Source organism: Lonchura striata, chromosome 18 (assembly GCF_050655825.1).
Source record: "Lonchura striata isolate lonStrDom1 chromosome 18, ASM5065582v1, whole genome shotgun sequence".
Lineage (NCBI taxonomy): Eukaryota > Metazoa > Chordata > Aves > Passeriformes > Estrildidae > Lonchura > Lonchura striata.
In genome coordinates this window covers 2,716,953-2,744,508 of record NC_140720.1, presented here as the reverse complement: position 1 = coordinate 2,744,508, position 27,556 = coordinate 2,716,953, and the positions used below count along the sequence as shown (strand labels likewise).

The window sequence follows — 27,556 nt, the reverse complement described above, 5'->3', positions numbered from 1 at the left end:
TTGAGCCATGGAATCATTTACCAACTTTGCAGGTGGAGCAAGCAATCACGAAAGTTTAGATATTATAGGAGAGGTAGTCACAAAGTAGAGGGGAGGATTTTTTAGTATTGTACAAGGGGATGTTAACACCTGTACAGGGGGGTTTTGGTTTTGTACATGGGGTCAGAGGTTTTAAGATGGATTTGGGATTTGGGCCTGCCCTGTCCTCCCTCTTTCTCCTTCCTTACCTCCATGTTCTTGGTGATGTTGGCACTCACAGATTGGTTTAGAGTAGAAAAGCACCATTTAATATAGGTAATAGGCATTGGGGGAAACTGTAACCATGTCACACGTAATGTACATATAAAAGATAGAAAAGCACATTTAATATAGGTAATAGGCATTGGTAAAACTGTAACCATGTCACACGTAATGTCCCATATAAAAGATAGAAAATCCCCATTTAATACAGGTAATAGGCATTGGGAAAAACTGTAACCATGTCACACGTAATGTACATATAAAAGACAGCAGCAGCCCTGGCGGGGAGAGAAGAAGCAGTCGGGGTCAGAGAGGATGTCAGGGTGTGTGTGTGCCTCTGCCTGAGCTCTGAGCAAACCACAGCAGCCCCAGGAGAAAATCTTTTAGATAACTTGCAATAAACTGCCTTGAGACCAACAACAGAGACTGCTGAGCCTTTCTTGGGAAGCTCGGGCTGGAGGAGAGACTTACTTCCAGTCATCCTGGCTGTTCCCAAATTCTGCATCCGTGCTGATGAGGCCACTGTGCTTTTTATATGACAGGACCCTTTTTTTTTTGGTTAAATAATGTTCAAAATCCTAAAAAAAATAATTATCATAAACGGATATTTCCACGACATAAATATCCCTTTTATGTTCCATTTCCACAGGGCACCTTCCAGTGTTTACAGGGTAGGAGGGAACAGAATCCAGGGGCAATTAACAACAGGATTTTAGGGGAAATAATTTGCATTTCAGTGGCTTTTGGAGCAGCAGGGAAAGCAGTAGTGGTTAAAGGCTGGAAAGGGAAGAGGGAAAGGACAGGGGAGAACTTTCCTGCAAAATAAAGGTGTTAAACTCCTGGGCTGGCTTTGTCAGGACAGGAGTTTCTCAAGGTTTCTTGGACAACCCAAAGCATCCCCAAAACCCCCTGGAAAAGAAACGTGGCAAATGGAAAACAACATCCAGCACTCACTGAGCCAACTGGGTTTATTAAATGCAATTTAATTGTCCCTGAGGGTGACATTCCCTCACTGTGACATTCCCCTCGCTGGGGGGGTTTGGCTTCCCCCCATTCCTGCTCCTGCTCCATGGTCCCACCTGGACTGGGATCCACTGGGATGGTCCAGCTGTGGCAGAAGGACCCTCCTGAGGCCACCCAGCACAGGATGAGCCTCTGCCAGTCTGAAAGCCCAGCACCAACTCAGCTCCTGCTCTTCCAAAGGCTCCAGCTCCCACCATGGGATCCACTGCAGCTCCAGCATCCTCAGGAAACACTCAAAGCCCCAAAAAGCAGCAGAAAAAAAGAGCAGAAGGAAATAAAGACAAAAAAAAATCCACTGGAAACCAGGCAAGCGTTTGGTCCTTGCCAGGGAACATCACTGAGCTCCTGCTCGACCCAAGAGCTCTTCACCATCCATCCATCCATCCATGGGCAGGATCCAAAGGATAATTCCCAAAGCCCAGCAGAAAATTGCTCATTAGTCCCATCAGCTGCAGGTGGGAGGAGCTGAGCTCCTGCAGGGATGTGCAGCCCAGCCAGGCTGGGGAGGAGCAGATGTGGAGCTGGCTTTGCTTTTGGAGCTCAGGGAAGAGCCTCTCCCAGCCCAGATGTTCCACCGCTGCCCAGGGGAGCTGCTGGTCCCTGCTGGTCCCTGCTGGTCCTGAGCTCCAGCTGCAGGGTCCATCCTGTCCTCGGGAGCTGCTCCTGGCTGTCCTGGCTGTCCCTCTGTCCCTCACCCCGAGCCTTCGGCACGACCCTGCCAAGGAAAAGCAGCGTTAATGGAGGGCCAGCGGGGCTGGAGCAGGGGCTGAGCCCCCCTCGGCAACAAACCCAGCGTTTGGGGAGATGTGGGAAGGAGGAGATGGAGGAGCAGCCCCAGACCCTTCTCCTCCTTTCCCTCAGCCTCTCCTGTGCAGTCCCACACGCTGCTGGGAAGCAGAGCCAAGAGCAGCTGCAAATGCTCCTGCCTGCCCCGCACCTCCTGCCCCGCGGGCACCACGGAGCTCCGCAGGGCACTGAGCCCGCATTCCCAGGGGCTGGGCACCACAGCACAGTGGGACCTGGGACGGGCAGGGAGGTAAAGCACTGCTGGTGGCACCCCTGAGGCACCTCCTGAGCTCTGCAGGGCACTGACCCCAAATCCCCAGGGGCTGGGGATCACTGCACACTGGGATCTGGGATGAGCAGGGTGGGTGGTGGCATCCCAGAGGCACCCGCTGCCCCCAGAGAGGGTCCAGAGGCACCCGGTGAGCATCACCGGGGTGTGCAAGGCACCGAGCCCGAATTCCCAGGCTCTGGGCAGCAGAGACCAGCGGGATCTGGGACAGGCAGGGAGCTCAAGCATCGCTGGTGGCACCCAGGGGCACCCGGTGAGCATCACTGGGGTGTGCAAGGCACCGAGCCCGAATCGCCAGGCTCGGGGACCCGGGATGTGGGACAGGCAGGGATGCTGGTGACACCCCAGAGGTACCCCGAGGAGAGCAGCAGCCCCTCGGGGGGGCACGGAGCGGCAGCCAAGCCCGGGGTGCGGCTGTGGGTGCGCAGGGAGCCGGGCAGAGCCGCTTTGAAGGCGCCGCGGCCGGGAGCGATCAGAGGGCGCTGGGCGATAGCGCAGCCCGGGGCTGCTCTGATCTGTTATCGGAGCTCCAGCGCGGGGAACACCCGCACATCAAAGGCGCTTCCTGCCGCCTCCACCCCGGAGGAGCCTTCGGGCAGCCCGGGATGCGGCCGGAGCTCCGGGGGGATGGGGACGGGACACACCGGGAGCGATGTCCCTGTCCTCTCCTGCCCTGGGGACATCAGCACAGCAGGGACACACCGGGAGCGATGTCCCTGTCCTCTCCTGCCCTGGGGACATCAGCACAGCAGAGACACACCGGGAGCGATGTCCCTGTCCTGTCCTGGGGACATCAGCACAGCAGGGACACACCGGGAGCGATGTCCCTGTCCTCTCCTGTCCTGGGGACATCAGCACAGCAGGGACACACCGGGAGCGATGTCCCTGTCCTCTCCTGTCCTGGGGACATCAGCACAGCAGGGACACACCGGGAGCGATGTCCCCTGCCTGCCCTGGGGACATCAGCACAGCAGGGACACACCGGGAGCGATGTCCCCTGCCTGTCCTGGGGACATCAGCACAGCAGGGACACACCGGGAGCGATGTCCCTGTCCTCTCCTGTCCTGGGGACATCAGCACAGCAGGGACACACCGGGAGCGATGTCCCTGTCCTCTCCTGTCCTGGGGACATCAGCACAGCAGGGACACACCGGGAGCGATGTCCCTGTCCTGTCCTGGGGACATCAGCACAGCAGGGACACACCGGGAGCGATGTCCCCTGCCTGTCCTGGGGACATCAGAACTGCAGGGACACACCGGGAGCGATGTCCCCTGCCTGTCCTGTCCTGTCCTAGGGACATCAGCACAGCGGGACACACGGGAAGCGATGTCCCTGTCCTTTCCTGCCCTGGGGACATCAGCACAGTGCTGCAGGGACACACTGGGAGCGATGTCCCCTGCCTGTCCTGTCCTGTCCTGGGGACATCAGCACATCCTGAATGTGTGAATTCGGTTCAGTGCCCCGCTTTAACCCACAGGTCAGAGCCCTTTGCTTTCCCCCAAGGAAGACACAGGGGTTTTTCCCCCAAAGAAGACCCAGGGGTTTTCCCCCAAAGAAGACCCAGGGGTTTTCCTCCAAGGAAGACCCACCCGACCCCGCTGACCTGCAGAGCCCCACTCCTTCCCCCCGGCACTGAAGCCTCGCAGCCAGGCTGATTTCAGGTGCCGCTGATTTCCTCCCCCATTCCCCAGGAGGGATCATCTGCTTCCCTGAGCCCCAGCCCGGAAGGACGAGCAGCACAGCCAGGCCACACTCTGCGAGCCACCAGCGTCTCCTGGCCACCAGCCTCGGGGTTTTTGTCCTCTCCACGAGCCCCCAAACATCCCGGGAGAGCAGGGATGGAGCGAGGGCTCAGCAGCATCCCGGCCAGGGGAAGGATGCACCCCGAGCCAAGAGAGGAGGTGCTGAGCCTGCAGCAGGACAGGACCTGCACATTTTGGGATGGGATCTGCCTCCTGCCCTCCCCAAACCCATGTTCTCCAGGAGCAGAGCAAAGTGCAGGAATAAAACAGGAATTTTCTGGCTGTGGAGGGAGGGAGCATCCCCAGACGGCGAGAGCACGAACTGTGTGGGCAGCAAAGCCAAACAGGAAAGGGATCCAAGAGGCAGGGACAGGATTCTGGCAGCTCCCACCTCCCTGCTGCTCCCTCAGACCCCTGGCCCTGCTCAGACATGTCCCAGTTCCGCTTTTACTGCTGCAATTCTTCCATCCAAAGGGCTGGATTTACAAAAATGCAGCTGGAGAGCCGCAGCCCCGTCGCAGGAGCTGCTCCCAGCAGAGCTGCCTCAGCACACCGTGCCATGACCTGCACCCACACCCAGGCCCAAAAACCTCAAAAAGGGAAGTCCTGGCATGTGTCCTTCCCTCTCTCCCTGCGTCCATCCCTCCCTGAGTGTCACACATGTCCCATCTCACAAGGGGATCCTTCCAGCTCCTTCCTCCCCACTCCCCCTCAGGCAGAACCCCCCAGGCTGTGCCAGCTCATGTCCCCAGCCCGCCCAGGAGGTGACCTGGGCTGGGGATTTGGGATCCTTGGGAAGAAATCCTCACCACGCTGCCTCCTCCATCACCAGCACTGCAGGAAGTGCTGCATTGTGAAGTCATGGAATGGTCTGGGGGGGGAAGGGGCCTTAAAATCATCCAGTGTCACCCCCTGCCACATCCCACTGTCCCAGGCTGCTCCAAGCTCCCATGGACACTTCCAGGGATGGGGCAGCTCCTCTCTGGGTTCCTGTGTGCCCTCCGGGGCTGGAGCAGCTGCCTCACTGCAGGAGGATGTAGAGCAGAAGGATCAGCCAGGCTCAGGGCAGCCGTGGCTGTGGTGGGGAGCTGCCCTGAGCCTTCTCCTGGCAGCCCCAGCCCAGTTCCCAGAGCCTGTCCCGAGCCATTATCCGCCAGCCCTGACAAAACGCCAGCCAGCCCGGCAGAGGTGCGGTCACAGCTGCTGGGCGGGAGGAGAGCTTTGTTCCCTCGGTTCCCAGGCCACCCTGCCGGAGGTGTTAATGAGTAACCCCGACCCAGCCGGGCTCCCTGAGTCACCCAGAGCCGCCTCTGACTCACGGACACCCGGCCCGAGCCCCCGGGGTGGGGGATGCTCAGTGCTGGGGGCCAGACTGGATGAGACCCCCCCCAAACGGTGCCTCTTTTACCCCAAAATAGCCCGGGGTGTGGGAGGAGCTGCGGGAAGGAGCCCAGGACAGCCCAGGGGTGGCTCTGATGTTCTCCATCCCAGGGGATGGCCCAGGGGAGCCCTGGCACTGGCTCATTCCCAGAGGGAAGCTCTGGGAACCCGCTGCTCCCAGCTCCATCCGCAGCTTCCTCCTCAAATTCCAGCCCTGACCAAACCCCCAAACCTGAGCACAGGTGGAAGCCTAAAAATAGAACTTCTCACCCCCGCTCCAGGCACACCCCTGAGGACTTTCTCGCTGACACACTCCAACCTGTTCTGCCTCCTGCTCTTTCGAGCAATTTCCCCTCCTTGCCCGCAGGAAAAGGCCACCCTGGCTCCGGAGGGCCAGGAATGCAGAAAGTCCCCTTCCCCTTCATTTTTGCAGCAGGGTGACAAGCACGGGGTGACATCAGCCTGGGCCAGCCCACGCCGCCCCGGGTTTCAGGAAGGCTCTGGCACCTGCTGCCAGCTCTGGGTCATTTATCCAAGTGAACCCACAGGGACAAACCCCTGCCAGGCTGAGGGATGGGCCTGAGCCTTTCAGTGACATTCCCTGAGCAGGAGCTCGGCTGATTTCCCAGCATTTCTGCTTTCCCTGATGGAACTCCGGAGCCCCTCGCTGTGGGCAGGCAGGAGCTGGGCAGCTCCTGGTGATCCATGAGATCCCTGATCCCCCAAAGGAGCTGGACCAGCTCCCCTTGGCTCCTGCCAGCACCAGGAGCTCCTGGTGATCCATGAGATCCCTGGATCCCCCAGAGGAGCTGGAGGGCTCTGCCCCCTCCTCACCAACAGGTCTCCATTTGCTGCAGGGCCGGTGATGCCTCAGGTTCAGTTTTTCTATTTTTCAGACCCTGTGCTGCTTCAGTGTGTGGGTCTGGGCTCCACATGAGGGGATGCTGAGCTCTCTGCACAGAGCAGAGACAAAACAATTCCTGCTCCAGCTGGGCACCAAGGACAAATGATCCAAACCTCAGCCCAGGAGCACAAACAGCGTGGGCTGGAGAGAGAAAAACAAGCAGGGTGGGACTGATGGGCTGGAGCTGGAATGGGACAATGAACTCCAAGGTGCCAATGGAGCAGAACTGATCCCAGGGAGAGCCCCGGGAGCGCTCGTGCATTTTGGGACCATTTTGGGTCATTTGGGTGCAGCCCTGGCTGGGCTCTGGTGCTGCCCAAGGTGGATCCATGGAGGAGATCCTTTGAATAAATCCCTGCTTTATTCTGTAGCTCTGGCCAGCCTCTGCTCCAGCTCAGCCTTCCCAAGGCCTCACCAGGATGCTCTGAGGCACCTCCTGCACCCACAGAGGCGAGCAGGGACTGGATCTCCAGGATAAATGGATTACAGGGGGTCCCCTCCTCATTCCCATACCCGTCTCCCACTGCAGTGCACAATAAACTGCTCCAGGGTGGGAAGAGCTGCAACCCCCCCGTGTTTGTCCCCAGGGAGGAATGGGTTGGTTTGGCTGTGCATCCCACAGGATCCCATCCCACAGGATCCCATCCCACAGGATCCCATCCCAAGGATCGGCTCTGCTCCCCATGGCTTGGGGATGTCCCAAATCCATATACTGGGGGCAAGGAGCTCTCTGGAAAGCTTTGGATCAGGGAGTGACACCAAACAAGGGTGCAAAAGCCACACTGGATTCCTGGCCTGTCCCCACTTCGGTCCTTGGAGGTGGGAAGGAGGAAAACCCATCCGGCTGCACGTTGATTTCGCAGCTCTGAGCTGATTTCCAGCCCGGGGATTACCCATTTAAGCAGTGTTTTTTCCTGTGTTGACCCTAAGCTGATTAATTCCCTGTGCCACCCCCTTCTCCCCTCTCTCCCTTCTTCATTTCCACGGAAAATGAGGGAATGAAATCCCAGTGGAACGAGCTGAGGCAGAGCTGGAGCGGAGCAGGGACACCCCCCAGCCTGACGGGATCCTGCCTCCTTGCAGAGCTTCCAACCACCACAGTCTTCATCTCCTTATCCCCAAGGATCTGATAGCCCTGAGGGAAGGGAGAAATCTCCCTGCCCAGGATCCCAGCAGGTCATGGTGAGCCCCAGCACTGCCCTCCCAGCGCAGTGGGAATTGTTGGAGATGCTGGTGGGACTCGCCCAAAAGCAGCCAAACCTGCCCTGGCAGGACCCAGCCGTGCTTCCCCAGGGCAGGACTCTCCTTTTCCAAGTGCCATCCCTCCCCGTGAGCCCCGGGATGCTCCAGGGTTTGCTCCTTAAAGGAGGAATTTCAGAGGCTCGGGACTGGGGGATGCGAAGAACACAACCCTTGGGGAGCCCCCGGGGCACCTCCATCCCAGTGCCCAGAGAATTCCCAAAGCACGGAGCAAATCCAGGTGTGCCAGGGCACCTCTCCCACCCTGGCACGGCAGCAAAGCCGGGAACACACCCATCCCTATAAAAAGATAATGACAGAACCCAGCAGCAGGGAAATTAGCACAGCAAAACTCTGCTTCATTCCCACCAGCATCCGGATCAGGAGGCAAAATTCCCTCTCAGGGCCCTGGGGTCAGGATTAGGGGCTGGGGAAGGGTGGGAAAATCCAGGACTCACCTGGAATTTGGTGTTCAGAGGGGAGTGGATTTGGGGCTCTTTGTCCCTTCTGGAGAGTGGCACCAAAAACCCTCCAGGAGCATCGAGCAGGGCAGGGCTTGAGGCACAGAATCGATGGTGAGGCCTAAACGTGGGGAATTTAGAAAGGGATTTCTTGTAAATGACTTCCCTTGAAGTGGGACAGAAAACTGGGATAAAACATGGGGAAAGCATGGATAAAACACAGATAAAATATGGATGAAGCATAGAATATGGATAAAACACAGATAAAACCAGATAAAAATAGATAAAACATGGATAAAACACACCCAAAGCATGGATAAAACACATAAAATATGGATAAAACACAGATAAAACCAGATAAAAAATAGATAAAACACAGCTAAAACATGGATAAAACACAGATAAAATATGGATAAGACACAGGTAAAACATGGATAAAACACTGCTAAAATATTGCCAAAACATGGATAAAGAATGGATAAAACACAGATAAAATAACAATAAAACACAGATAAAATAACAATAAAACACAGATAAAAACCAGATAAAACATGGATAACACACAGACAAAATATGGATAAAACATGGACAAAACACAGATAAAATATGGATAAAAGATGGATAAAAACCAGATAAAATATGGATAAAACACAGATAAAGCATGGATAAAACACAGCTAAGACATGGATAAAACACAGATAAAAAATAGGTAAAACATGGATAAAATATGGATAAAACAGATAAAAACCAGATAAAACATGGGTAAAACACAGCTAAAACATATCCATGTTCTGGATATGGATAAAACACAGATAAAAACCAGATAAAACATGGATAAAACAACGAGGCCTTGCAGTGTCCAACCAAGGACACGTGGCTGAAAGAATCAAATAAACACAGAACCCTGTGGGAACCCAGGGCTTCCCTCTGGCTGCCCTGGGACCCTGGCAGGGTCAGGAACCCCCTGGACAGAGCCCCCAGAGACACTGGCTGTGATCTCTGCCCATGGAAAAGAGTTTTCAATCTCACAGGGTGAATTACCAGCTCTGAGTGTTTGATATCAGTAATAATTAAGTGTGGCACGGGTGCAAAAGTAAAATTTTAGGATTCTAGATGAGGGGTCCAAAGGGGACAAGATGGACGAAATTGGGTGTGCCTTGTCCTTTTTCTCCTTCTTCATGCCCTCCATGTCTCACTGTGGTGTTGGCATTTTTCTGTTGGTTCAGGCTGGGGACACACTGTCCAACGTAGGTGACAGATATTGGCACGTTCTTGTAAATGCAGCCCAGGGAGTTTCTGGTATTTAATGTTTGTCACATCCCACTGAGGGCAGAGCCCCACACGCTGCCCTGCAGGACAGAGCTGGGCAGGGCAGCAGAACATGTGAGAGATCAACAGAATAAACAACCTGGAAACCAGCACAGACCAATTCTGGCTTCTGCTTTGGCAGGGGGCTGACAGACAGAGACTTTCTGCAATCTTGGGATCATCAATAGCTCAGATTCTGACAGAACCCAAACCCAGCCTCACTGGAAAGGAATGGGAAAAGCCTTCATCCCACCTGGATCCCATCCCAAGCTCTGCCCATTCCCTCCTGATCCTGGCCCAAAGCTCCCATAGCGTGGATCCCAAACCTCTGACCCGGCAGGGAGCCCAAGGAAAAGGGGAAAGCGCAAGAAAAAGCGCTTTGTTTTCCTTAGGTTTGTCCAAAGTGGGTTCCAGCAAGGTCTCCAAAAATAATTCGCATAAATTTGAGGGGAAAAAAGGAGGTTTTATTCCACAGCCACTCAACGGATCCCTCTGGAAGCGACACTCAGCCGTGCATGGCCACATTTGGGCTGGCTCATGGATCATCCCAAAACCCACTGGGATCCCAACGTGGGATTCTCGGGATCCAAACCCATCCCTGGGATGGGGAAGGGTTGCAGAGAGGTTTTGGTAACCTCCAAAATCCCATGGGGATGTTCCCAGAGGGAAGGGAAGCATGCACAGACCCCAGAGGAGGGCACAGAGGAATGTTCTCCCAGCTGAGCCCATCCCAGAATTTATCAGGAATTTTTGGGAGTTGTCGCTGGCTGAGAAACGCCAGTGGGATGAAACCTAAACTGGACGCATGAATATAAAAATGTAGGTCAGGAAAAAAAAGCCCTGGAGTGAAAAGCTCCTTGTTCCTCCCTGAGGTGCCATCCCAGGGGAAAAGCTTGGGAAGGGCAGGGAGGGAAGAGCACCTGGAAAAGGGCTCAGCCCTGGGGTTTTGTGGGGCACAGGAGCCGGAGGGCATGTTCAGCCACGGGGCACACACTGGCTTTCCTCATTTCCAAGGTTTTCCTGGTTATTCCAGGGATTCTGCTTGGCTTTCCTCATTTCCAAGGTTTTCCTGGTTATTCCAGGGATTCTGCTGTTCGGTTTGAGGCCTGCTCCCATCACCCTATCATCCCACTGATCCCATCATCCCGGGGCCCTGGGGCACAGCAAGGAGGGGAGAACCCAAAGGCAGCCATTCCCCACACAATCCCTATTTCCCCACACACTGAATCCCCATTTCCTTACAGAATCCCCATTCCCACACACAATCCCCATTTCTCCACACAATCCCCATTTCCCCACACAATCCCCATTTCCCCCTACTGAATCCCCATTTCCCCACACACAATCCCCATTTCTCCACACACAATCCTCATTTCTCCACAAGGAATCCCCATTTCCCCACACAATCCCCATTTCCTCACACACAATCCCCATTTCCCCACACAATCCCCATTTCCCCACACAGAATCCCCATTTCTCCCCACAAAATCCCCATTTCCTCACAGAATCCCCATTTCCTTCACACAGAATCCCCATTTCCCCACACAATCCCCATCTCCCCACACAGAATCCCCATTTCCTCCCCCACATTCCCCATTTCCCCACACAATCCCCATTTCCCCACACAATCCCCACTTCTCCACACAGAATTCCCATTTCCCCACACAGAATTCCCATTTACCTCCAAAAGGAATCCCCAATTCCCCACACAACCCCCAATTCCCCACACAATCCCCATTCCCCCCACAATCCTGGGATGATTCCTGCTGGAACCCCTGAGTTCCTCCCGTCCATCCATGACCCTGGCACTGCCGAGGCTAACACGAAGCCCTGTCCCCAAGCAGTACAGTGCTCCCACCCCTCCAACAGCACCCTGAGGTTTGATCCCAAAATTCCAGTGAGCTTTAGGTCCCATGAAAGAGCCCCTAAATTCCCCAGGGCCAAACAGGTTTGCTCAGGACAGGGATGAAGCCAAGGATTTGTCACCCAATCCCGACAGATCTTTGGGATAATTCCCAATCCCTTCAGCACAAGCTTCACAAGTGTCTCCTTCCCCTCACTGACATCCATCTAAGATCCACCTGGAGATGGATTTTGGGAGCAAATCCCGCCTTCCTGCAGAACTGGGTGCTCCCAGCGCTCTGCTGATCCCTTTTCAACACTTCCACATATCCCAGCTGTAATTTACAGAGCTCATTTCCCCGGCACCCCGAGCCCAGCACCCGCCTGCACTGGCAGCTTTGTTTGCTTTAATTGAAGGGGGGGAAAAAAAAAACCTGGAAAAAAAGCAAAACTCCTCTCCCAAGCCCCTGGTTTCATTTTCCAGCTGCCTTGATTTATTGATTGGTCCGTTCCCTTTTATTGGGCTCTCCCTGGCCGAGCCTGGGGGTTTCCTGCAGGGCAGGGATTTGAGGGGGTCCTGCCATGTCCAGGGAGTTCATTCCAACAGTATCCCTTGCATTTGGGCAGGAGGAAAGCTGGGTGCAGCTGCATCCCTGCTGGATCCTGCTGCACCCTCCATCCCCAGCCCTGCTCGTCCCCTTTCCAGACACCTTCCAGCCCTCTGCTCCCAGCGTTCCCACAACAAAAGCCACTCTACAGCAAAGCAAGATTCCACAGGAGATATTTTCACCGGGATAACAAAAGGGCTGCAGGCACAAAACCTGATTTTTTCCAAGCTACACCCACTTCGCTGCTCCCTCCTTCCTCCTGGCTGGGCTGGCTCGTGGTTGAAGCCATAAAAGTACAATGGGAAGTGGGATTTGGGATTTGGGAGGGCAATCCCAAGGGCTGAACAGCTCCATCCCAGCCCCTCCTTAGGGCAGGTGAGGAGAAGACCTGGCCAGTGCTAGAGCACGGGGAAAGAGCCCACCAGTGCCCAGCCTTCCTCCCTCCACCCTCCTCCTCCTCTCCCTTGGGCAGGATCCAGGGCCCAGAGCCTGCAGGGAGAACTCCCAGCGGATGAGATCTGCATCTCCCTTAATTAAATTGTTCCTTTGGGATTAAAGGAGAGGGCTCTGCCCAGCCCAGGCTGCAGCACCGAGCCCGGAGCACGCTGGGTTTTCCCTGCAGGAGCTGGAGGAGAGGGAGGCTCCACATCCAGGGGAGTGCTCAGAGCAGCTGGAGACCTTTGGAATGGACTGAGAGGATGGGTGAAAAGTTGGGATGGAGACCCATGTGCAGCCCAGGTCATCCAGTGCAGCCCAGTTCACAAAGTGATGCCTGTCCAACCCAGTTCATCCAGTCCAACCCAGCTGATCCAGTGCAGTCCAGTTCATCCAGCCCAGTTCACCCAGTTCAGCCCAGCTGATCCAGTGCAGCCCAGCTATGCCAGTCCAACCCAGTTCACCCAGGGCAGCCCAGTTCACCCAGTGCAGCCCAATTCACCCAGTCCAACCCAGTTCACGCAGTCCCTGTTCACCCAGTGCATCCCAGTTTGCCCAGTGCAGCCCAGTTCATAAAGTGATGCCCAGCTATGCCAGTCCAACCCAGTTCACCCAGTCCCAGTTCACCCAGGGCAGCCCAGTTCACCCAGTGCAGCCCATTTCACCCAGTCCAGCCCACTTCACGCAGTCCCTGTTCACCCAGTGCAGCCCAATTCACCCAGTCCAGCCCAGTTCACCCAGTCCCAGCTGACCCAGTCCAACCCAGTTCACCCAGTCCCAGTTCACCCAGTGCAGCCCAGTTCACCCAGTTCAGCCCAGCTGACCCAGTCCAACCCAGTTCACCCAGTCCCAGTTCACCCAGTGCAGCCCAGCTGTGCCAGTCCCAGCACTGGGATGCCCAGGGAAGGACTCTCTGGAAGCCTGTGTGGGGAACAGCCCCTGTGGTTTCCCAGCTTTGTGGGCTCCTACAGATCGTCCCCAGTCCCAAACTGGGATCATCTGGGAGAGAGATCCCGACCCTACTGAAGTTAAACGCAACAAAAATGGAGGAAAACTGGGCATGGAGCAGCTGGAGCCATTCCAGCCCGAAGCATTCCAGTTAAACCATCCCACTGAAGGCGGGGATGCCCCACCCGCCCTGGCAGAGGAGGGGGTGCTCCCCCAGCTCCCTCTGGCCCAGTTCCACCAGTCCAGCCTGGTCCAGCTGCTGGGAGCCGTGCGTTTGGCCCCTCACAATCAGGGCTTTTTGAAATCCTCTCTATCTCAGAGGAGCCGAGCCCTGGCTGAGCCCCAGCTCCCAGCCCAGGATAAACACAGCCTACCTGGCCTGGAAGTGCCAGAGGCTCGCAGGCACCATCCCTCTGGATAAACATCCCAGCAAAGCCAGCCCTGGGCGCTGCGGGAACACTCCGTGCACGGGGTGAAGTGTTTGGGAACACTGGAGCACGGGAGATGCTCTCCCTCCCTCCCTCCCTCCCTCCTGCCTGCCCCAGGCTCGGCTGCTAAAGGGGATTTAAAGGCAAAGCCCAGCCCCAGGATGGGGAGGAGGAGGAGGCTGAGCCACCTGGGGGTCCAGGACAGGCAGGTGGCCATGTCCCCGTGTCCCTCACACCTCTGGGGAGGCACAAACAGCGCTGGGCAGGCAGGAGAGCCTGGGCTGGGATGCAGAGGGGGATCCAGCCCTCGGGGATTTAAAGGCAAAGCCCAGCCCCAGGATGGGGAGGAGGAGGAGGCTGAGCCACCTGGGGGTCCAGGACAGGCAGGTGGCCATGTCCCCGTGTCCCTCACACCTCTGGGGAGGCACAAACAGCGCTGGGCAGGCAGGAGAGCCTGGGCTGGGATGCAGAGGGGGATCCAGCCCTCGGAATGGGCTCTAAAGGAGCTGCAGGGAAAGCCCTGAGCCAGAGGAAGGTCAGGATCAGGGTCTCACACACTGACCCTGCACCAGGGCTGAGGATGGATTCAAACCAGCACAGCAGGGTTAGATTGGTTATGAGGAAAAACTTCTTCCCTGGGAAGGTGGGGAGGCCCTGGAATAGAATTCCCAGAGTGTGGGAATCCAGGGCTTCCCTCTGGCTGCCCTGGGACCCTGGCAGGGGTCAGGAACCCCCTGGACAGAGCCCCCAGAGACACTGGCTGTGATCTCTGTCCATGGAAAAGAGTTTTCAATCTTACAGCATGAATTACCAGCTCTGAGTGTTTGATATGAGTAATAATTAAGTGTGACATGGGTGCAAAAGTAAAATTTTAGGATTCTAGATGAGGGGTCCAAAGGGGACAAGATGGAGGAAATTGGGTGTGCCCTGTCCTTTTTCTCCTTCTTCATGCCCTCCATGTCTCACTGTGGTGTTGGCATTTTTCTGTTGGTTCAGGCTGGGGACACACTGTCCAACGTAGGTGACAGATATTGGCACGTTATTGTAAATGCAGCCCAGGGAGTTTCTGGTATTTAATGTTTGTCACATCCCACTGAGGGCAGAGCCCCACACGCTGCCCTGCAGGACAGAGCTGGGCAGGGCAGCAGAACATGTGAGAGATAAACAGAATAAACAACCTGGAAACCAGCACAGACCAATTCTGGCTTCTGCTTTGGCAGCGGGGCTGACAGACAGAGACTTTCTACAATCTCAGGATCACCAATACCTCAGATTCCGACACCAGAGAAGCTGTGGCTGTCCTGGATCCTGGAAGTGCCCAAGCCGGGCTGGAGCAGCCTGGGAAGGTGGCAGGTGTCCCTGCCCATGGTGGCACTGGGTGGGCTTTAGGGACCTTCCCAACCCAAGCCATTCCAGGATTCCATGCTCAGCATTGCCAGGACGAATGATCCTGGCTGGAGATCCCTGCTCCCCAGCAATGGGAACACTCCCTTGTGCACAAGGAGCACGGAGAGGATTCCTGCCCCAGCTTCCTGAGCAGGTGCCACAATTCCAGCCTTGCCAACCTTTCCCAAGCCCCATTTCCCCCTCCTTTCTCCCTCTCCCTGCCCTCCATCTGTTGCTTTTCCAGCTTCCAGAGGGTTAAAGGTGTGTTCTCCTGCAGGGCTGGGCTCCTTTCCCTCCCTCCTGCCCCTCTTTTCCCAGCATGGACTGGGAGACCGGAGGCTCTCCAGATTTAATCTCCAAGACAAACACCCTGGAGCTGAGCCTGCTCCATGTGCACTCAGCCCACGGATCCGGAGGAGCAGGGCCAGCTCGGGGCTCTGCCCACCCCTCCCGGGGTCCCCGTGCCAGGGAAGTGGCCCCAGCTTTGCAGCAGGGCTGGTTTGGAGCTGGGAGTGAAGAAATTCCCACCCCGAGAGCCTCTGGGTGGGTTTTTATGGGATGGGAGCAGTGGAGATTCCACAGGGGCTGATGGATGTGGGGAGGGGCAGAGGCGAACATAAAAACACCAAACATGGCTCTGAGTGCGGCTCAGGGTGCTGATGCAGTGAAGAACCAGGTGGTTTGCCCCAAAAAGTCACTGTTTTATGGCAATTCCTCCGGAAAAATCCAGAGGAGGAGGCTTGGGAGCTGCTGGAAGTCACCTGGCACAGCCAGGGGTTTGTGCATCCTTCAAGGTCACTGCTGTGACAAAGGTTTAAATCTCACAGCAGATCAGAGGCCAGCATTCAGAGAGATCCAGGGAACACCTGGATGCTCCTGCTGGAAGAGGAAGGAAAACATCTCCAGGCTATTTGGCAGTGGGGAGCCACCCATGAAACACCTCCCAGTTGGAAGTTGGGAGATTGGGATCATTTTCCACAGGGAATGGGAGAGCAGAGGGTGCCAGCAGGGAGCTGGGCTTAGCCCTGGAGCAACCCCAAAATCCTTAAAAACAACAGGCAAAAACCTGCTGGGCAGGAATTGGGTCTGGTCTGGATATTTCACTTATTTCACCCCGAGAAATGCATTTTCCTGGGATACTGTGGGACTTCCAGGAGGGAAGAACTCCCCCAACCAAACGCAGAACCTCCAGCACAGCCTGAGAACCGAATTAGCTCTGAATGGAGCTTGGATCACCTGGATCTGGGATCACCTGGGATCTGCCCAGCCCCCAGCTCTAGAATTGCTCTCTGAGGATGGTGGCTGCATTAATCCCACCCCACACCGAAGTTTCCATGAAAAAGGCTCCTCCATAAAACCCAGGGGAGCAATAAAAGTATAAATAGTGCTGCAGGCACCACCAAATGGGGCTGTTTGAAGTGGATTTATTTTTTCCCTGCACTCTGTGGAGCAGTATTTAAGGATGAAGGGAGGAAGAGGAGGAGGATGAATCCGAGCTGCTCTGTCCAAACACCCCACAGAGCTCTGGTGGTCTCCCAGAGCCAACCAAGGGCTCCAGCCCCCCAAATTAATGACCTGGCCCCACCTTTCATGTGCCACCCACGAGAATACATCAAGCATTTCTCCCTGGCTGCAGCCCGGGGCTCTCAGTGCTCCAAAATCCCAGCCCGGCTCCTTCCACCCAAATATTTCTCAATATTTGCCTTTGAGATATCTTTTGATATCAAAAGGTGGCCACAGCCCCAGCCCTGAGCTCGCTGGTGGTCCCAAGGCAAGCAGCCAGAGGATCCCAGGGAGCCACGGCCAGGTCCTTGTGGGCAGCCACAAACCCTTCAAAGGGCCCAGGGACAGCGAGGCTCCAGTTCTGCCCATCAAACCCGCCCGGGCACTGCTCAAAGTGAGCTCAGTGTGCCCAAAACCCCGGCCAGGAGGGGCTGGGCAGGCAGGAGGGCGAGGAGGGAAAGCCACAGCTCCTGTGCTCCATCCCAGGCTCGGGTTCAGCGCCTTCCCGGCGGGAAGAGGATTTCTCCTCCATGGGGCCATTCCCTGCTCACACCAGCCAGGAGAGGGACAAAGGGGACACTGTCCCTTCACTGACCATTAAGTGGGGACAGCCCAAACTGCTCTGTCACCCCACCAGGGGTGCCTTGGGGACAGAGGGGTCCCCTGCTGACGGAGCCAAAACCTCCCGTGGACTGGGGGAAATGAAGGAATTGTGTCCCCTGCAGCCACAGCGGGGACAAGGAGCTGCCACTGGTGTGCTGGGATGTCCTGGGATCAGCCCAGCCAGGGATCCCACCAGCCAGGATGAGGGCGAGCACCTGGGAGCTGCTGGGAACAGCCCGGGGAGGGCAAAACCCCTCAGGTTTTCACTGTCCCCATTCATTAGTGCTGGAGAAGTCCTCAGAGACTCTTCCCTCTCACCCACGGGTTTGATGCCTTCCCAAATGCTCAATCTTCCTCCACTGCCACTGAATTCCCAGATTTTCAAGGATGAAACTCCACCTCCATTTTCTGCTTTACATCATTGTCCACGTTACACTAATGGGGAAACTGAGGCACGGGGAAATTACCAAATCCAGAGGATTTCCCTAAATCCAGAAATGCTGTGGAGGCCATCGCTCACCCCTCACTCTCACCCAGGCTGGAATGTTGGATCTGTTCTTCCCCAGTTCCCAACAGGCAGAGCTCTCCTGAGGCTTCACCTCATGCCCTGCACGACAGCAACAATAATTCACCAATTAATTAATTAATCAACCAGCTGCTGCAGTGATTCCCTGCTCCTGCTGCTCCCTCAGCACTCTCTGTCCAGCCAGTTCTCCCCTGTATTTTTGTTCCAGCCAGGAATATTGCCCCTGGCACAAACCAGGAGCAGGAGTTGGATCAGGATGGTTGTTCCAGATCCCCCGTGGGATCAGCCACGGAACAAGCCCCGCTCTGGGAGCCAGGGAATTTTGGATTCCAGGATAACAACAGCCCCAAGCTGCTTTTTCCATCTGGAGCCTCGGGAGCCCCCGATGCGGGCAGGAAGTGTGAGAGGACAGAGGGGACGGTTTGTGGTGTTGGAACATCTGCTCTGCAACACCCAGGAGCCCCTTCTGGCCAAAAGCCTCAGGAATGGAGCACGGGGGGTCTGACAGATGCTGCAGCTGCTGGGAAGAGCCTGGCTGAGCTCCTGGCATCCCACGGCTCCCTGGGAATCCCAGGAAATCGGCAGACGGAGCCCAGGGTGCCATCCCACGGCGGCTCTCCCTGCCTGCTCACACCCGTGGGGCTGGCAGGTGACAGCCCCAGGTCCTGTTTGCTGGGAAGAGCAGGGAGAGCCTATTCCTGCCTGGGAATCCCCCAGCTCTGGGCTCTGGAGCTGGGAGGCAGCAGGAGCACCGGGACCGTGCAGAAGAGCCATCCCTGTGTCCAGGGGCCTCACCACGGCAAAGCCACCGGCCAGCCCTGCTGGAGCCCCTCCTGTGCCCCAGCTGCTGATTCCAGCAGGATCTGCCACCCCTCAGGCACGGGAAGTGTAGGAAGTCCGTGTCACAAGGCAGAGATCACCCGGAGGTGGCACTGTCCCCTGTCCCCCAGGCTGAGCGACGTCAGCCCTGCTCCAGGGACAGAGCAGGGATGGACGGACAGATCCAGGCCCTTTCCCTCCCCACCTCGGGGAACTCGCTGGATTTTAACATTTCCTGACAGGGAGCTGGGCAGGTGTTGGATTCTGGCAGGGACCTCGCGTGAGCTCCCTGAGGAGCTCAGGAAAAGTCTCAGCAGAGCAGGGACAATTCCCTGTGCCCACAGTGATCCATGAAGGACAATTCCCTGTGCCCACACTGATCCATGAAGGACAATTCCCTGTGCCCACGCTGATCCATGAAGGACAATTCCCTGTGCCCACAGTGATCCAGCAGGGACAATTCCCTGTGCCCACAGTGATCCATGAAGGACAATTCCCTGTGCCCACAGTGATCCATGAAGGAAAAATTCCCTGTGCCCACACTGACCCAGCAGGGACAATTCCCTGTGCCCACAGTGACCCAGCAAGGACTGGGAGCACGGGATCAACACCCTCACCCTGGGGTGAGGCAGAACAAATCCTCCCATCCATGGCATTCCCAGTTCCTGAACTTTGCTTTCCAAGGAATTTGGTTCTGGTCCCACACAAGCAGGGATGAGCCAGAGCTTCACCTGCAGGGATGAAATCCATCCTATGCCTCAGCAGTGTGGATAATCCAAGAAAAAACCCTTGGAAAGGGGCATAGGCATGGACACGAGATTCCCTCACTGCAGGGCAGCCACAAGGATTTAGGAACCACGGGAATGATAAGAGGAGAAGGATTCTGGGACAAGGCTGACTTGTTTGCATGAGCACAGCTGATTTTCCTGGGAAAACAGCCTGGAAACCACAGGAGAAGCTGTGCAGGGGTAAGGGAATGGAGGTTTGGAGGGATGGGGGGCTGGGGATTGTCGGAACCCCGGCCTGGTTCAGGGGTTCCATGTGGTGGAAAAGTCTCTCCTCCAGCCCGAGCTTCCAAAGAAAGGCTCAGCAGTCTCTGTTGTTGGTCTCAAGGCAGTTTATTGCAAGTTATCTAAAAGATTTTCTCCTGGGGCTGCTGTGGTTTGCTCAGAGCTCAGGCAGAGGCACACACACACCCTGACATCCTCTCTGACCCCGACTGCTTCTTCTCTCCCACCCAGGGCTGCTGCTGTCTTTTATATGGTACATTACGTGTGACATGGTTACAGTTTTCCCCAATGCCCATTACCTATATTAAATGGTGATTTTCTATCTTTTATATGTACATTACGTGTTATATGTTTGCAGTTTTCCCCAATGCCTATTGCCTATATTAAATGGTGATTTTCTATCTTTTATATGGTACATTATGTGTTACATGGTTACAGTTTTTCCCAATACCTATTGCCTATATTAAATGGTGATTTTCTACTCTAAACCAATCTGTGAGTGCCAACATCACCAAGAACATGGAGGTGAGGAAGGAGAAAGAGGAGGAACAGGACTGGCCTACATTCCTCCATCTTAAAACCTCTGACCCCCATGTACAAAGTAAAAAAACCCCTGTACAGGTGTTAAAACCCCCTTGTACAATACTAAAAAAAATTCCCCTCTACTTTGTGACTACTTCTACTGTAATATCTAAACTTTTGTGACTTCTTGTTCTACCTGCAAGGTTGGTAACTCATTCCATGGTTCAAACCCAAAATCACAGCTGTTTGCAGCTGCCTGCCAGGGTCTGAAATGCCTCCAACCAGGTCCTGGAACCTCCAAAAATGTCTGAGGGACATTCTGAGTTCCCACAGGGATGAGCCTGGGGGATGCTGAGCTGGGATCTGCTGCTGCCCAGGGCTCACCCCGCAGCCCGCAGCCATTGCAGCAGCGCCATTGCAGCCCCGGGATTCCCAGAGAACGATCCTGTCCTGGTGTCAGGCTCTTGGCAAGCGCCCTCCCCTCCGACAGACACATCCTGTTGGGATCCGGCTTGGGAATTCCAGGAACATCTGCACCCTCCCTCGCCCCGGCTGCGTGTCCCTACCTGCAGCGCCCTCCCACATCCCACAGATCCCATCTGCCACCCCCATCCCACACCCAGCACGGCTGGAAAAGGCAGCGACGCCTCCCCAGCACCGGAGCCCCAATGTTTTGTCCCTGGCAAGTCCCCTCAGGGAAATGAATAAATTGGGAATGTCAAAACCAGCCACGTTCCATGGAACAGGAGAGGAGAAGCACACGTGGATGTGTGTACAGTGGATTCCCAATTCCTGAGGGAAACCTTGTCCTCTCCAGGAGGAAAATTAGGAAAAGCAGGAGCAGCAGCGTGAGCCTGACAAGGAGCAGGCAGCGAGGATGCAGCTGGGAGTGCAGGGATGGTCACAGCTGGGAGCAGAGCAGGGATTTGGGACAGGGAGCCTGTAAAACACTGCTAATCCCCCCTGAGTGCTCACAGCCAGGGCTCTGCAAGAGTTCCAGGAGAAATCTGGGAATGACAGCTCCTGCTGTCCTATCCTGGTGTCCTGCTGGGGGGAAAAGCTCTCCCTCAAAGCAGGACAAGCCCATCCCACCCCACCCCTGCCACGGCCAGGGACACCCCCCACTATCCCAGGCTGCTCCAAGCGTGGCCAGCCTGGCCTGGGACATTCCAGGGATGGGATATCCACAGTTTCTTTGCTCCCACAGCCACTGGCCAGGATGAGCTGCAGTGCTGAGGAGCACCAGGGCTGTCCCAGACACCATCCTCATCCTCGTGGACACGGAGCAGAGGCAGGGATGGGCACAGAGGGCTGGCTTTGGCTCCCAAGAGGGACAGGGAGGTTTGGCACGTGGCCCTCGTGCTGTGGCCGCTCCTTGCCGAGCTCATTTGGCTGCTGCAGGGAAATCAGTGGCAATGGGAGATAAGGGGGAGCTGATGGGATGCACATCCCTGCTCCCGGCTCTCCCCAGGCACCCCTGCACCTCAGGGGACAATTCCTGCTCCTGCACCTCAGGAACGAGCTGGAGAGAGGAAGACAAAAGCTTTGTGGAGAGGCTGAATCGGTTCAGCTCCGTGCAGAAGGAGATTTGTCCCCTCTGCCAGGAGGAAAACCAAACGGAGCAGGCAGGGAAGGGAGAGCTTTGGGAATTCCGGGGGCAAATCCCCCCTGGCAGTGCCACAGCCAGGGGCACCGTGTGCTGCCCACAGCACTCCCAATTGGGATGCCAGGGCACAGGGAATGAAGGGAGGAGAAGCTCAGCTCAGCTGAGAGGCTGTGGCCAGGCCCTGCTCGCCCAGGATTACCCAGAGGAATGAGAGGCTCCTGCACACCAAGAACAGAGCCGGCTCCAGGCAGGAGAGGAGAAGGAAAACAAGGACTCACATGAGCTGGCTTTGGGCTCAGGATGAGACCTGGGGCTGCCCGAGGAGCTCAGATACCGGAGCAGACACTGGGAACTGCTGCCAGCCCATGGGGTCACCTCTGGGACTGGAGGAGCCGCCACCTCTCTGGGGAGCACACAGACAATCCTTCCCGAAGGAGCCGAGGGGCAAGCAGCCACAGTCAGACCTGTCGTGGTACCAGCACCTCACGGGCAGGGATCTGCTGGGGAGCAGGGCCAGAAATGCCCTCAGCACCGTGGGGTTTCTGATGGACCCCTGTGGGATTTCGGGTGGACCCCCATGGGATTTCGGATGGACCACTGTGGGATTTCGGGTGGACCCCCATGGGATTTCAGGTGGACCACTGTGGGATTTCGGGTGGACCACCGTGGGGTTTCTGATGGACCCCCATGGGATTTCAGATGGGCCCCCATTGTTAATGTAGGCGAACCCAATGGGAAGAAATGATGATGTCTGACTCAATTTAGAAAGCCTGAATTATTCCTTTATTATAACTATGCTAAAGTATATTAGTATGTTATATAAAAGGAAGATACTAGAACTATACACTGCTTTCTAACTCTAACACAACTCATGACCCTCTCTCGAGAGCCTAGACACAGGTGGGTTGAACTGGTCATTAGGCTCAAACAATTCTTATTGGAATCTAATTAAGCACTCACTCTAGGTAAACAATTTTCTAAATACATTCCACATGGGAAAAACAAGGAGCAGAAATAGAAATTGTTTTCTCTTTCATTTCTCTCTGTGCACCTCTATGAAAAATCCTGAGAGGGAGAGAAATGTGCTTGCCACAGACCCCCATGGGATTCCTGATGGATCACTGTGGGATTTCTGATGGATCACTGTGGGATTTTTGATGCACCACTCTGGGATTTCTGATTGATCACTGTGGATTTCTGATGGATCACTGTGGATTTCTGATAGACCCCTGTGGGATTTCTGATGGATCACTGTGGGGTTTCTGATGCATCACTATGGATTTCTGATGGATCACTGTGGATTTCTGATGGATCACTGGGGTTTACTGTGGGATTTCTGATGGATCACTGTGGGGTTTTTGATGGATCACTGTGGGGTTTCTGATAGACCCCTGTGGGATTTCTGATGGATCACTGTGAGGTTTCTGATGCATCACTATGGATTTCTGATGGATCACTGTGGATTTCTGATGGATCACTGGGGTTTACTGTGGGATTTCTGATGGATCACTGTGGGGTTTTTGATGGATCACTGTGGGGTTTCTGATAGACCCCTGTGGGATTTCTGATGGATCACTGTGAGGTTTCTGATGAATCACTATGGATTTCTGATGGATCACTGTGGGGTTTTTGATGCACCACTCTGGGATTTCTGATGGACCCCCGTGGGTGGAGCAGCGCAGAGCACTGACACTGAGCTCCTGCCCCGCTCGGTGCCATCTTCCCAAAACTTCAATCCCAGCCCACATCCCGCTCCTCCTGCTCCCCAGGGAACACCATCCCTGCTCCCCCTGCTCCTGCAGCCCTGCAGGGACCTCCTGGCCACCAGGAGCACTCCCTGCCAGCCCCAGGGCAAAGGGACACGGTCCCCAGCCTGTCCCAGCACCGAGGGAAGGCAAAAAGCATCTCCCAGCTGTTTTTATCATCCAGTGGGAAAGCTGGGAGCACCCCGGACCCCCCTGGTCACTCCCTGCATCCTGCATCCATTGAATCTCTGCTGAATCTCTGCCACGGGGGGAATCCATCCTTGCCGTGCACAGGGCGTTTTTGGAAAAGGCAGCTACGGCCTCACAAAGCTCCTGCTCCTCCTGCAGAGCCAAGGACAGCATCCATCAGTATCCACACCCCTTCCTCAGATTTCAAATGCACCTGACTTAACCCTCAGGAAAATATCCCAGTCTTCAGAGAGCCGGAGAGGGCAGCACCCACGAACCAGCAGCACCAAAACCTTGGAAAACTGCATTTTATGGAAACATGGGAAGGTTTGGGATGGGAGAGACCTTAAATCCCATCCAGTGCCAGCCCCTGCCATGGGCCAGGTGATCTTCCACCATCCCAGGCTGCTCCAAGCCCTGTCCAGCCTGGCCTTGGGCACTTCCAGGGATGAAACAGCCCCAGGCTGTCCTGCATGGAGAATTAAACCTGCCTTAAGCACTTGGCCACCGGCAAGGCAAGGCCCCAGGGATGAGCAGCAGCTCAAGGTGGCCACCACGACCTCGTGGGACGGCTCTGCCCAGGCCCAGCAGGGAGCAGCAGGTGGATGAAGGACCCCAAAACCTCGCCCACCCCACATCCCCTTCCCAAAGCTCGTCCTCTTCCCCCTCATCCCGCACAGGGAGCTGCAGGGCAGCCCTGGAGGTGCTCAGGGGGCTTCAGGGCTGCCCCGGATCCAAGGAAAAGAAAGGAAAGGTCAAACAAGCAGAGAAAGCAACGGCGGCTCCATCCAAGAGCAACAGCGCTTGGCAACTGGGTTTGGAAAAATTCTTCATTCTGCAAAATTTCAGCAGTGGGGAAGTGCATGGGGAGAGGGGGGAGAGGCAGCCTGGAAATTCAGAAATCCCTTCGAATTTTCTCCCCAGCCCCAAGCAAGGCTGGGAAATCAGGAGCAACACAACACGTTGTTGATGACTTTTCCATTAAACCCACGCTCCAAACCCCCCCTTTGTATCCCAACCTTTGCTTGCAGCTCAGCAGGCCCCACTTCTTTTTTTTATTTTATTATCCCTCCCCTCCTCTCCCTCCTTTTTAATAATAATAATAAAAAAAAAGTTATATGACTTTAATTAAATGCACTTATTAAAGGGTGAGCTATGTGCAGAGGCTGGGTCTGTGCTGCAGGCACATTTTCCAGGGAGCTGCCGAGTGTCTGCATCCGCCCGCCCCGGGCCCTTTTTAATGCCCAAATAAATCCCCACCTGAGGTGCTGACAGCTTTTTATGCATTGAGGCAGCCAAGAAAGTAAACACAGGGGCAAAGTTTTAACCTCTTGCAGGCACAGAAACTCCCCCCATGTTGGGTCGGGCTCAGGTGGGAAGGCCCAGCAGCCAAAGTGTCCTCCCAGTGTCCCCCCAGTGTCCTCCCAGTGTCCCCCCAGTGTCCCCAGGGCTCGGCTGGGACAGCCCTGAGCCATTCCAGCCTCTCCCAGCCTTGTCAGCTCAGGGACCCACTGACAGCAGCAGTAAATAATTATAATTAATTGCTAAGGAAGTCCCAGGGCCATGGAGATGCTGCAAGGGATGGAGCAGCTCTGGAGACTGGGAGAGCTCACCTGGAGATGGGAGAGCTCCAGGGAGAGCTCAGAGCCCCTGCCAGGGCCTGCAGGGAGCTGCTAAAAGCCAGAGGAAGCAGAGCCATGGAGCAGCTGGAGAGCCAGGGCTGTGCCAGAGCCCTGGAACAACCCTGCTCCCTGTCCCCAGGGCCAACAAGGCTGACAGGACACAGGGGATGGCTTCCCCCTGCCAGGGGGCAGGGATAGGGGAGCAATTCCTGCCTGGGAAGGTGGAAAGGCCCTGGAAGAGGATCCCAAGAGAAGCTGTGGCTGCCCCTGGATCCCTGGAAGTGTCCCAGGCCAGCCTGGGGCAGAGGGAGGTGTCCCTGCCCATGGCAGAGGGATGGATCCATGGCCTGGATGGGATTGCAGGTCCTTTCCAAGCCAAACCATCCATAATTCTGTGACAACGGGAAAGCTCTGCCTTGTCCCAGCTGGAGTGCAAGGCTGGAGAGGTGTCAAGTGATGGAAAACATCCTCTCCCCGTGGGAGCCTCTCCTGGGATGCCAGGCTGGGCCTGGCTCCACAACACCTCCACGTTACCCAGGATTTGCATCCCTGTTTCCAAAGCCCAGCCCGGGGTTTGCATGTTGGCAGTGGGGGAGCAAAGATGGAGCAGATAATGACCAAATTCCAAACAAATTCAGGAGGGAAATTAAGGAACCAAAGCTACAAAAGTGCTGCTTTTTCCTGGGCGAAACGTGGTGTTCCCCTTTCCCAGTGCTGGAACGGGAGTTTCACCAGAGCTGCCACACTTGGAAACAGCAACTTTGAATTCTAAACGTGTCCAATTCCCAACCTCCCAGCGCAATTAACAGCCACTAATTAACTCCGTGTGCTCAGGCCCTGCCAAAGCCAAGCTGGGCTCCTCAGAGCTGCCAAGAGCAGCACCTCCCAAAGGCTGGATGCAGGAAGCTCCTCCCAGGGATCTGAGGATGCTGCAGGCACCTCCTTCTCCAAAAACCAGAAGATTCCAGCAGCAAGAGCAGCATCCTGAGCTCCTGGATGAGGAATCCTCTGTGAAAATACAGAATTCCCACAGAGTGCTGGGATGGGCCAGTTCAGGCCCACTTCCCCTCCTGGAGCACACAGATCCCTGGGAGCCAGGGAGCCTCAGCCCCTGTTCCAGAGGGAGAAGCTGGGATCCTTTGGGATGTCCTCAGATCCTGGGGCTGTCCCCAGCCCTGCAAGTGTCCCAGGCCAGGTGGGATTAGCCTGATCCCAGCTCCCAGCCCCCTCTGCAGGAGGAGCAGCTCAGCCTCTCCCTGGCATCCCCCAGAGCTGTGCCAGGGCCAGCAGCTTCCCCTGGCACCACAGTGCCAACAACAGCCCTCTGTGCCACCTCCCTGATGGGAGCAGCAGCTGGGGAGGGAAAATTCCCAGCCAGACCCCACTGCTGCAGGGATTTTACCTGGGATGTTTCAGCCCTTGGCTGCTCCAGTCATTTATCCGGGGGTTTGCTGGGCAGGAAACAGAATTCCCATAAAATCTGCCCCCATCTGGGCCTGGGAAAAGGCAGAGCTCACTCCTGGGGGGACAAACCCCTCTGGCACTGGGTGGGCACTGGATCAGCCCAATCCCTCCTGCTGCAGACAATTCCTGGGAGCCTCAGCCCCTGCTCCAAAGGGAAAAGCTGGGAGAGATCCTTTGGGATGTCCTGCAGAGCTCCAAGAGTTGGATACACCTTGTGAATCCCATCCAACTGGGATACTCTGGGATGCTCTGGCACCTCCCATTCCCATCCACAAGTGGAAACCAGCGGGATTCTCCATCCTGCCACCATCAACGCTCTGCACTGCTATTTTAAAGAACTTTTTTGGGCATTTGCAGCAGCCCAGCCCTCAGTGGGTCACTGGGGCAGAGCGTGGCAGGGCCGGGCTCCAGCAGGAACCTCCCCCTTGTCTGGAAAAATTACGGCCTCGGCCGCTGCTCCCACATCTGACAAGACGCTGCACGCTCAGCTAATCCTGCCGGAGATTAACTCTGCACTTGGGATTCCTGCCTCTCCATGTGGCAGTCAGCAAAGGTGCTGCTGGGGGCTTTCCCACCTTCAAGCTCTTGGCAGGGCTGGGTCAGGGTGGCTCTGGTGTCACCTCCTCTCCGAGCCAAGCCCCGGAGCCTCCAGGATGTGTCCCAGCCAAAGGTGCTGCCTCTTGGTGGGGAGGGGAAAGGAGAAGCTGGCCCAGTCCTGGGAGAAGATTTGGGATGGATTTGCTGCCAATGGATCCTCTCCAAATCTGCTCCTCTTCCTCTGGCTCAGAGCCCCCAAAGTGCACATCTCACCCCAAAACAGCTGAGATCCAACAGGGGCATGAAAGGGATCAGCTGCTCCAAGGAATCCCAAAAGTCCAAGGCTTTCAGTTACAAAACAGAACAATTCCATCTAAACCAAGACTTGGA

General features: G+C 55.8%; 1 long non-coding RNA gene across 1 annotated transcript in view; it reads right to left on the bottom strand.

The window, feature by feature from the left end:
* Window positions 1-1,190: 1,190 nt before the first annotated feature.
* The window catches only part of LOC110480514 (uncharacterized), a 48,730-nt gene continuing 22,364 nt past the window's right edge, over window positions 1,191-27,556 (bottom strand). The window contains exons 3-4 of the long non-coding RNA XR_013340957.2: window positions 8,063-8,186; window positions 1,191-1,978 (exon numbers count right to left, since the gene is read on the bottom strand). This is a non-coding gene — a long non-coding RNA (uncharacterized LOC110480514). The remainder of the gene's footprint in view (window positions 1,979-8,062; window positions 8,187-27,556) is intronic.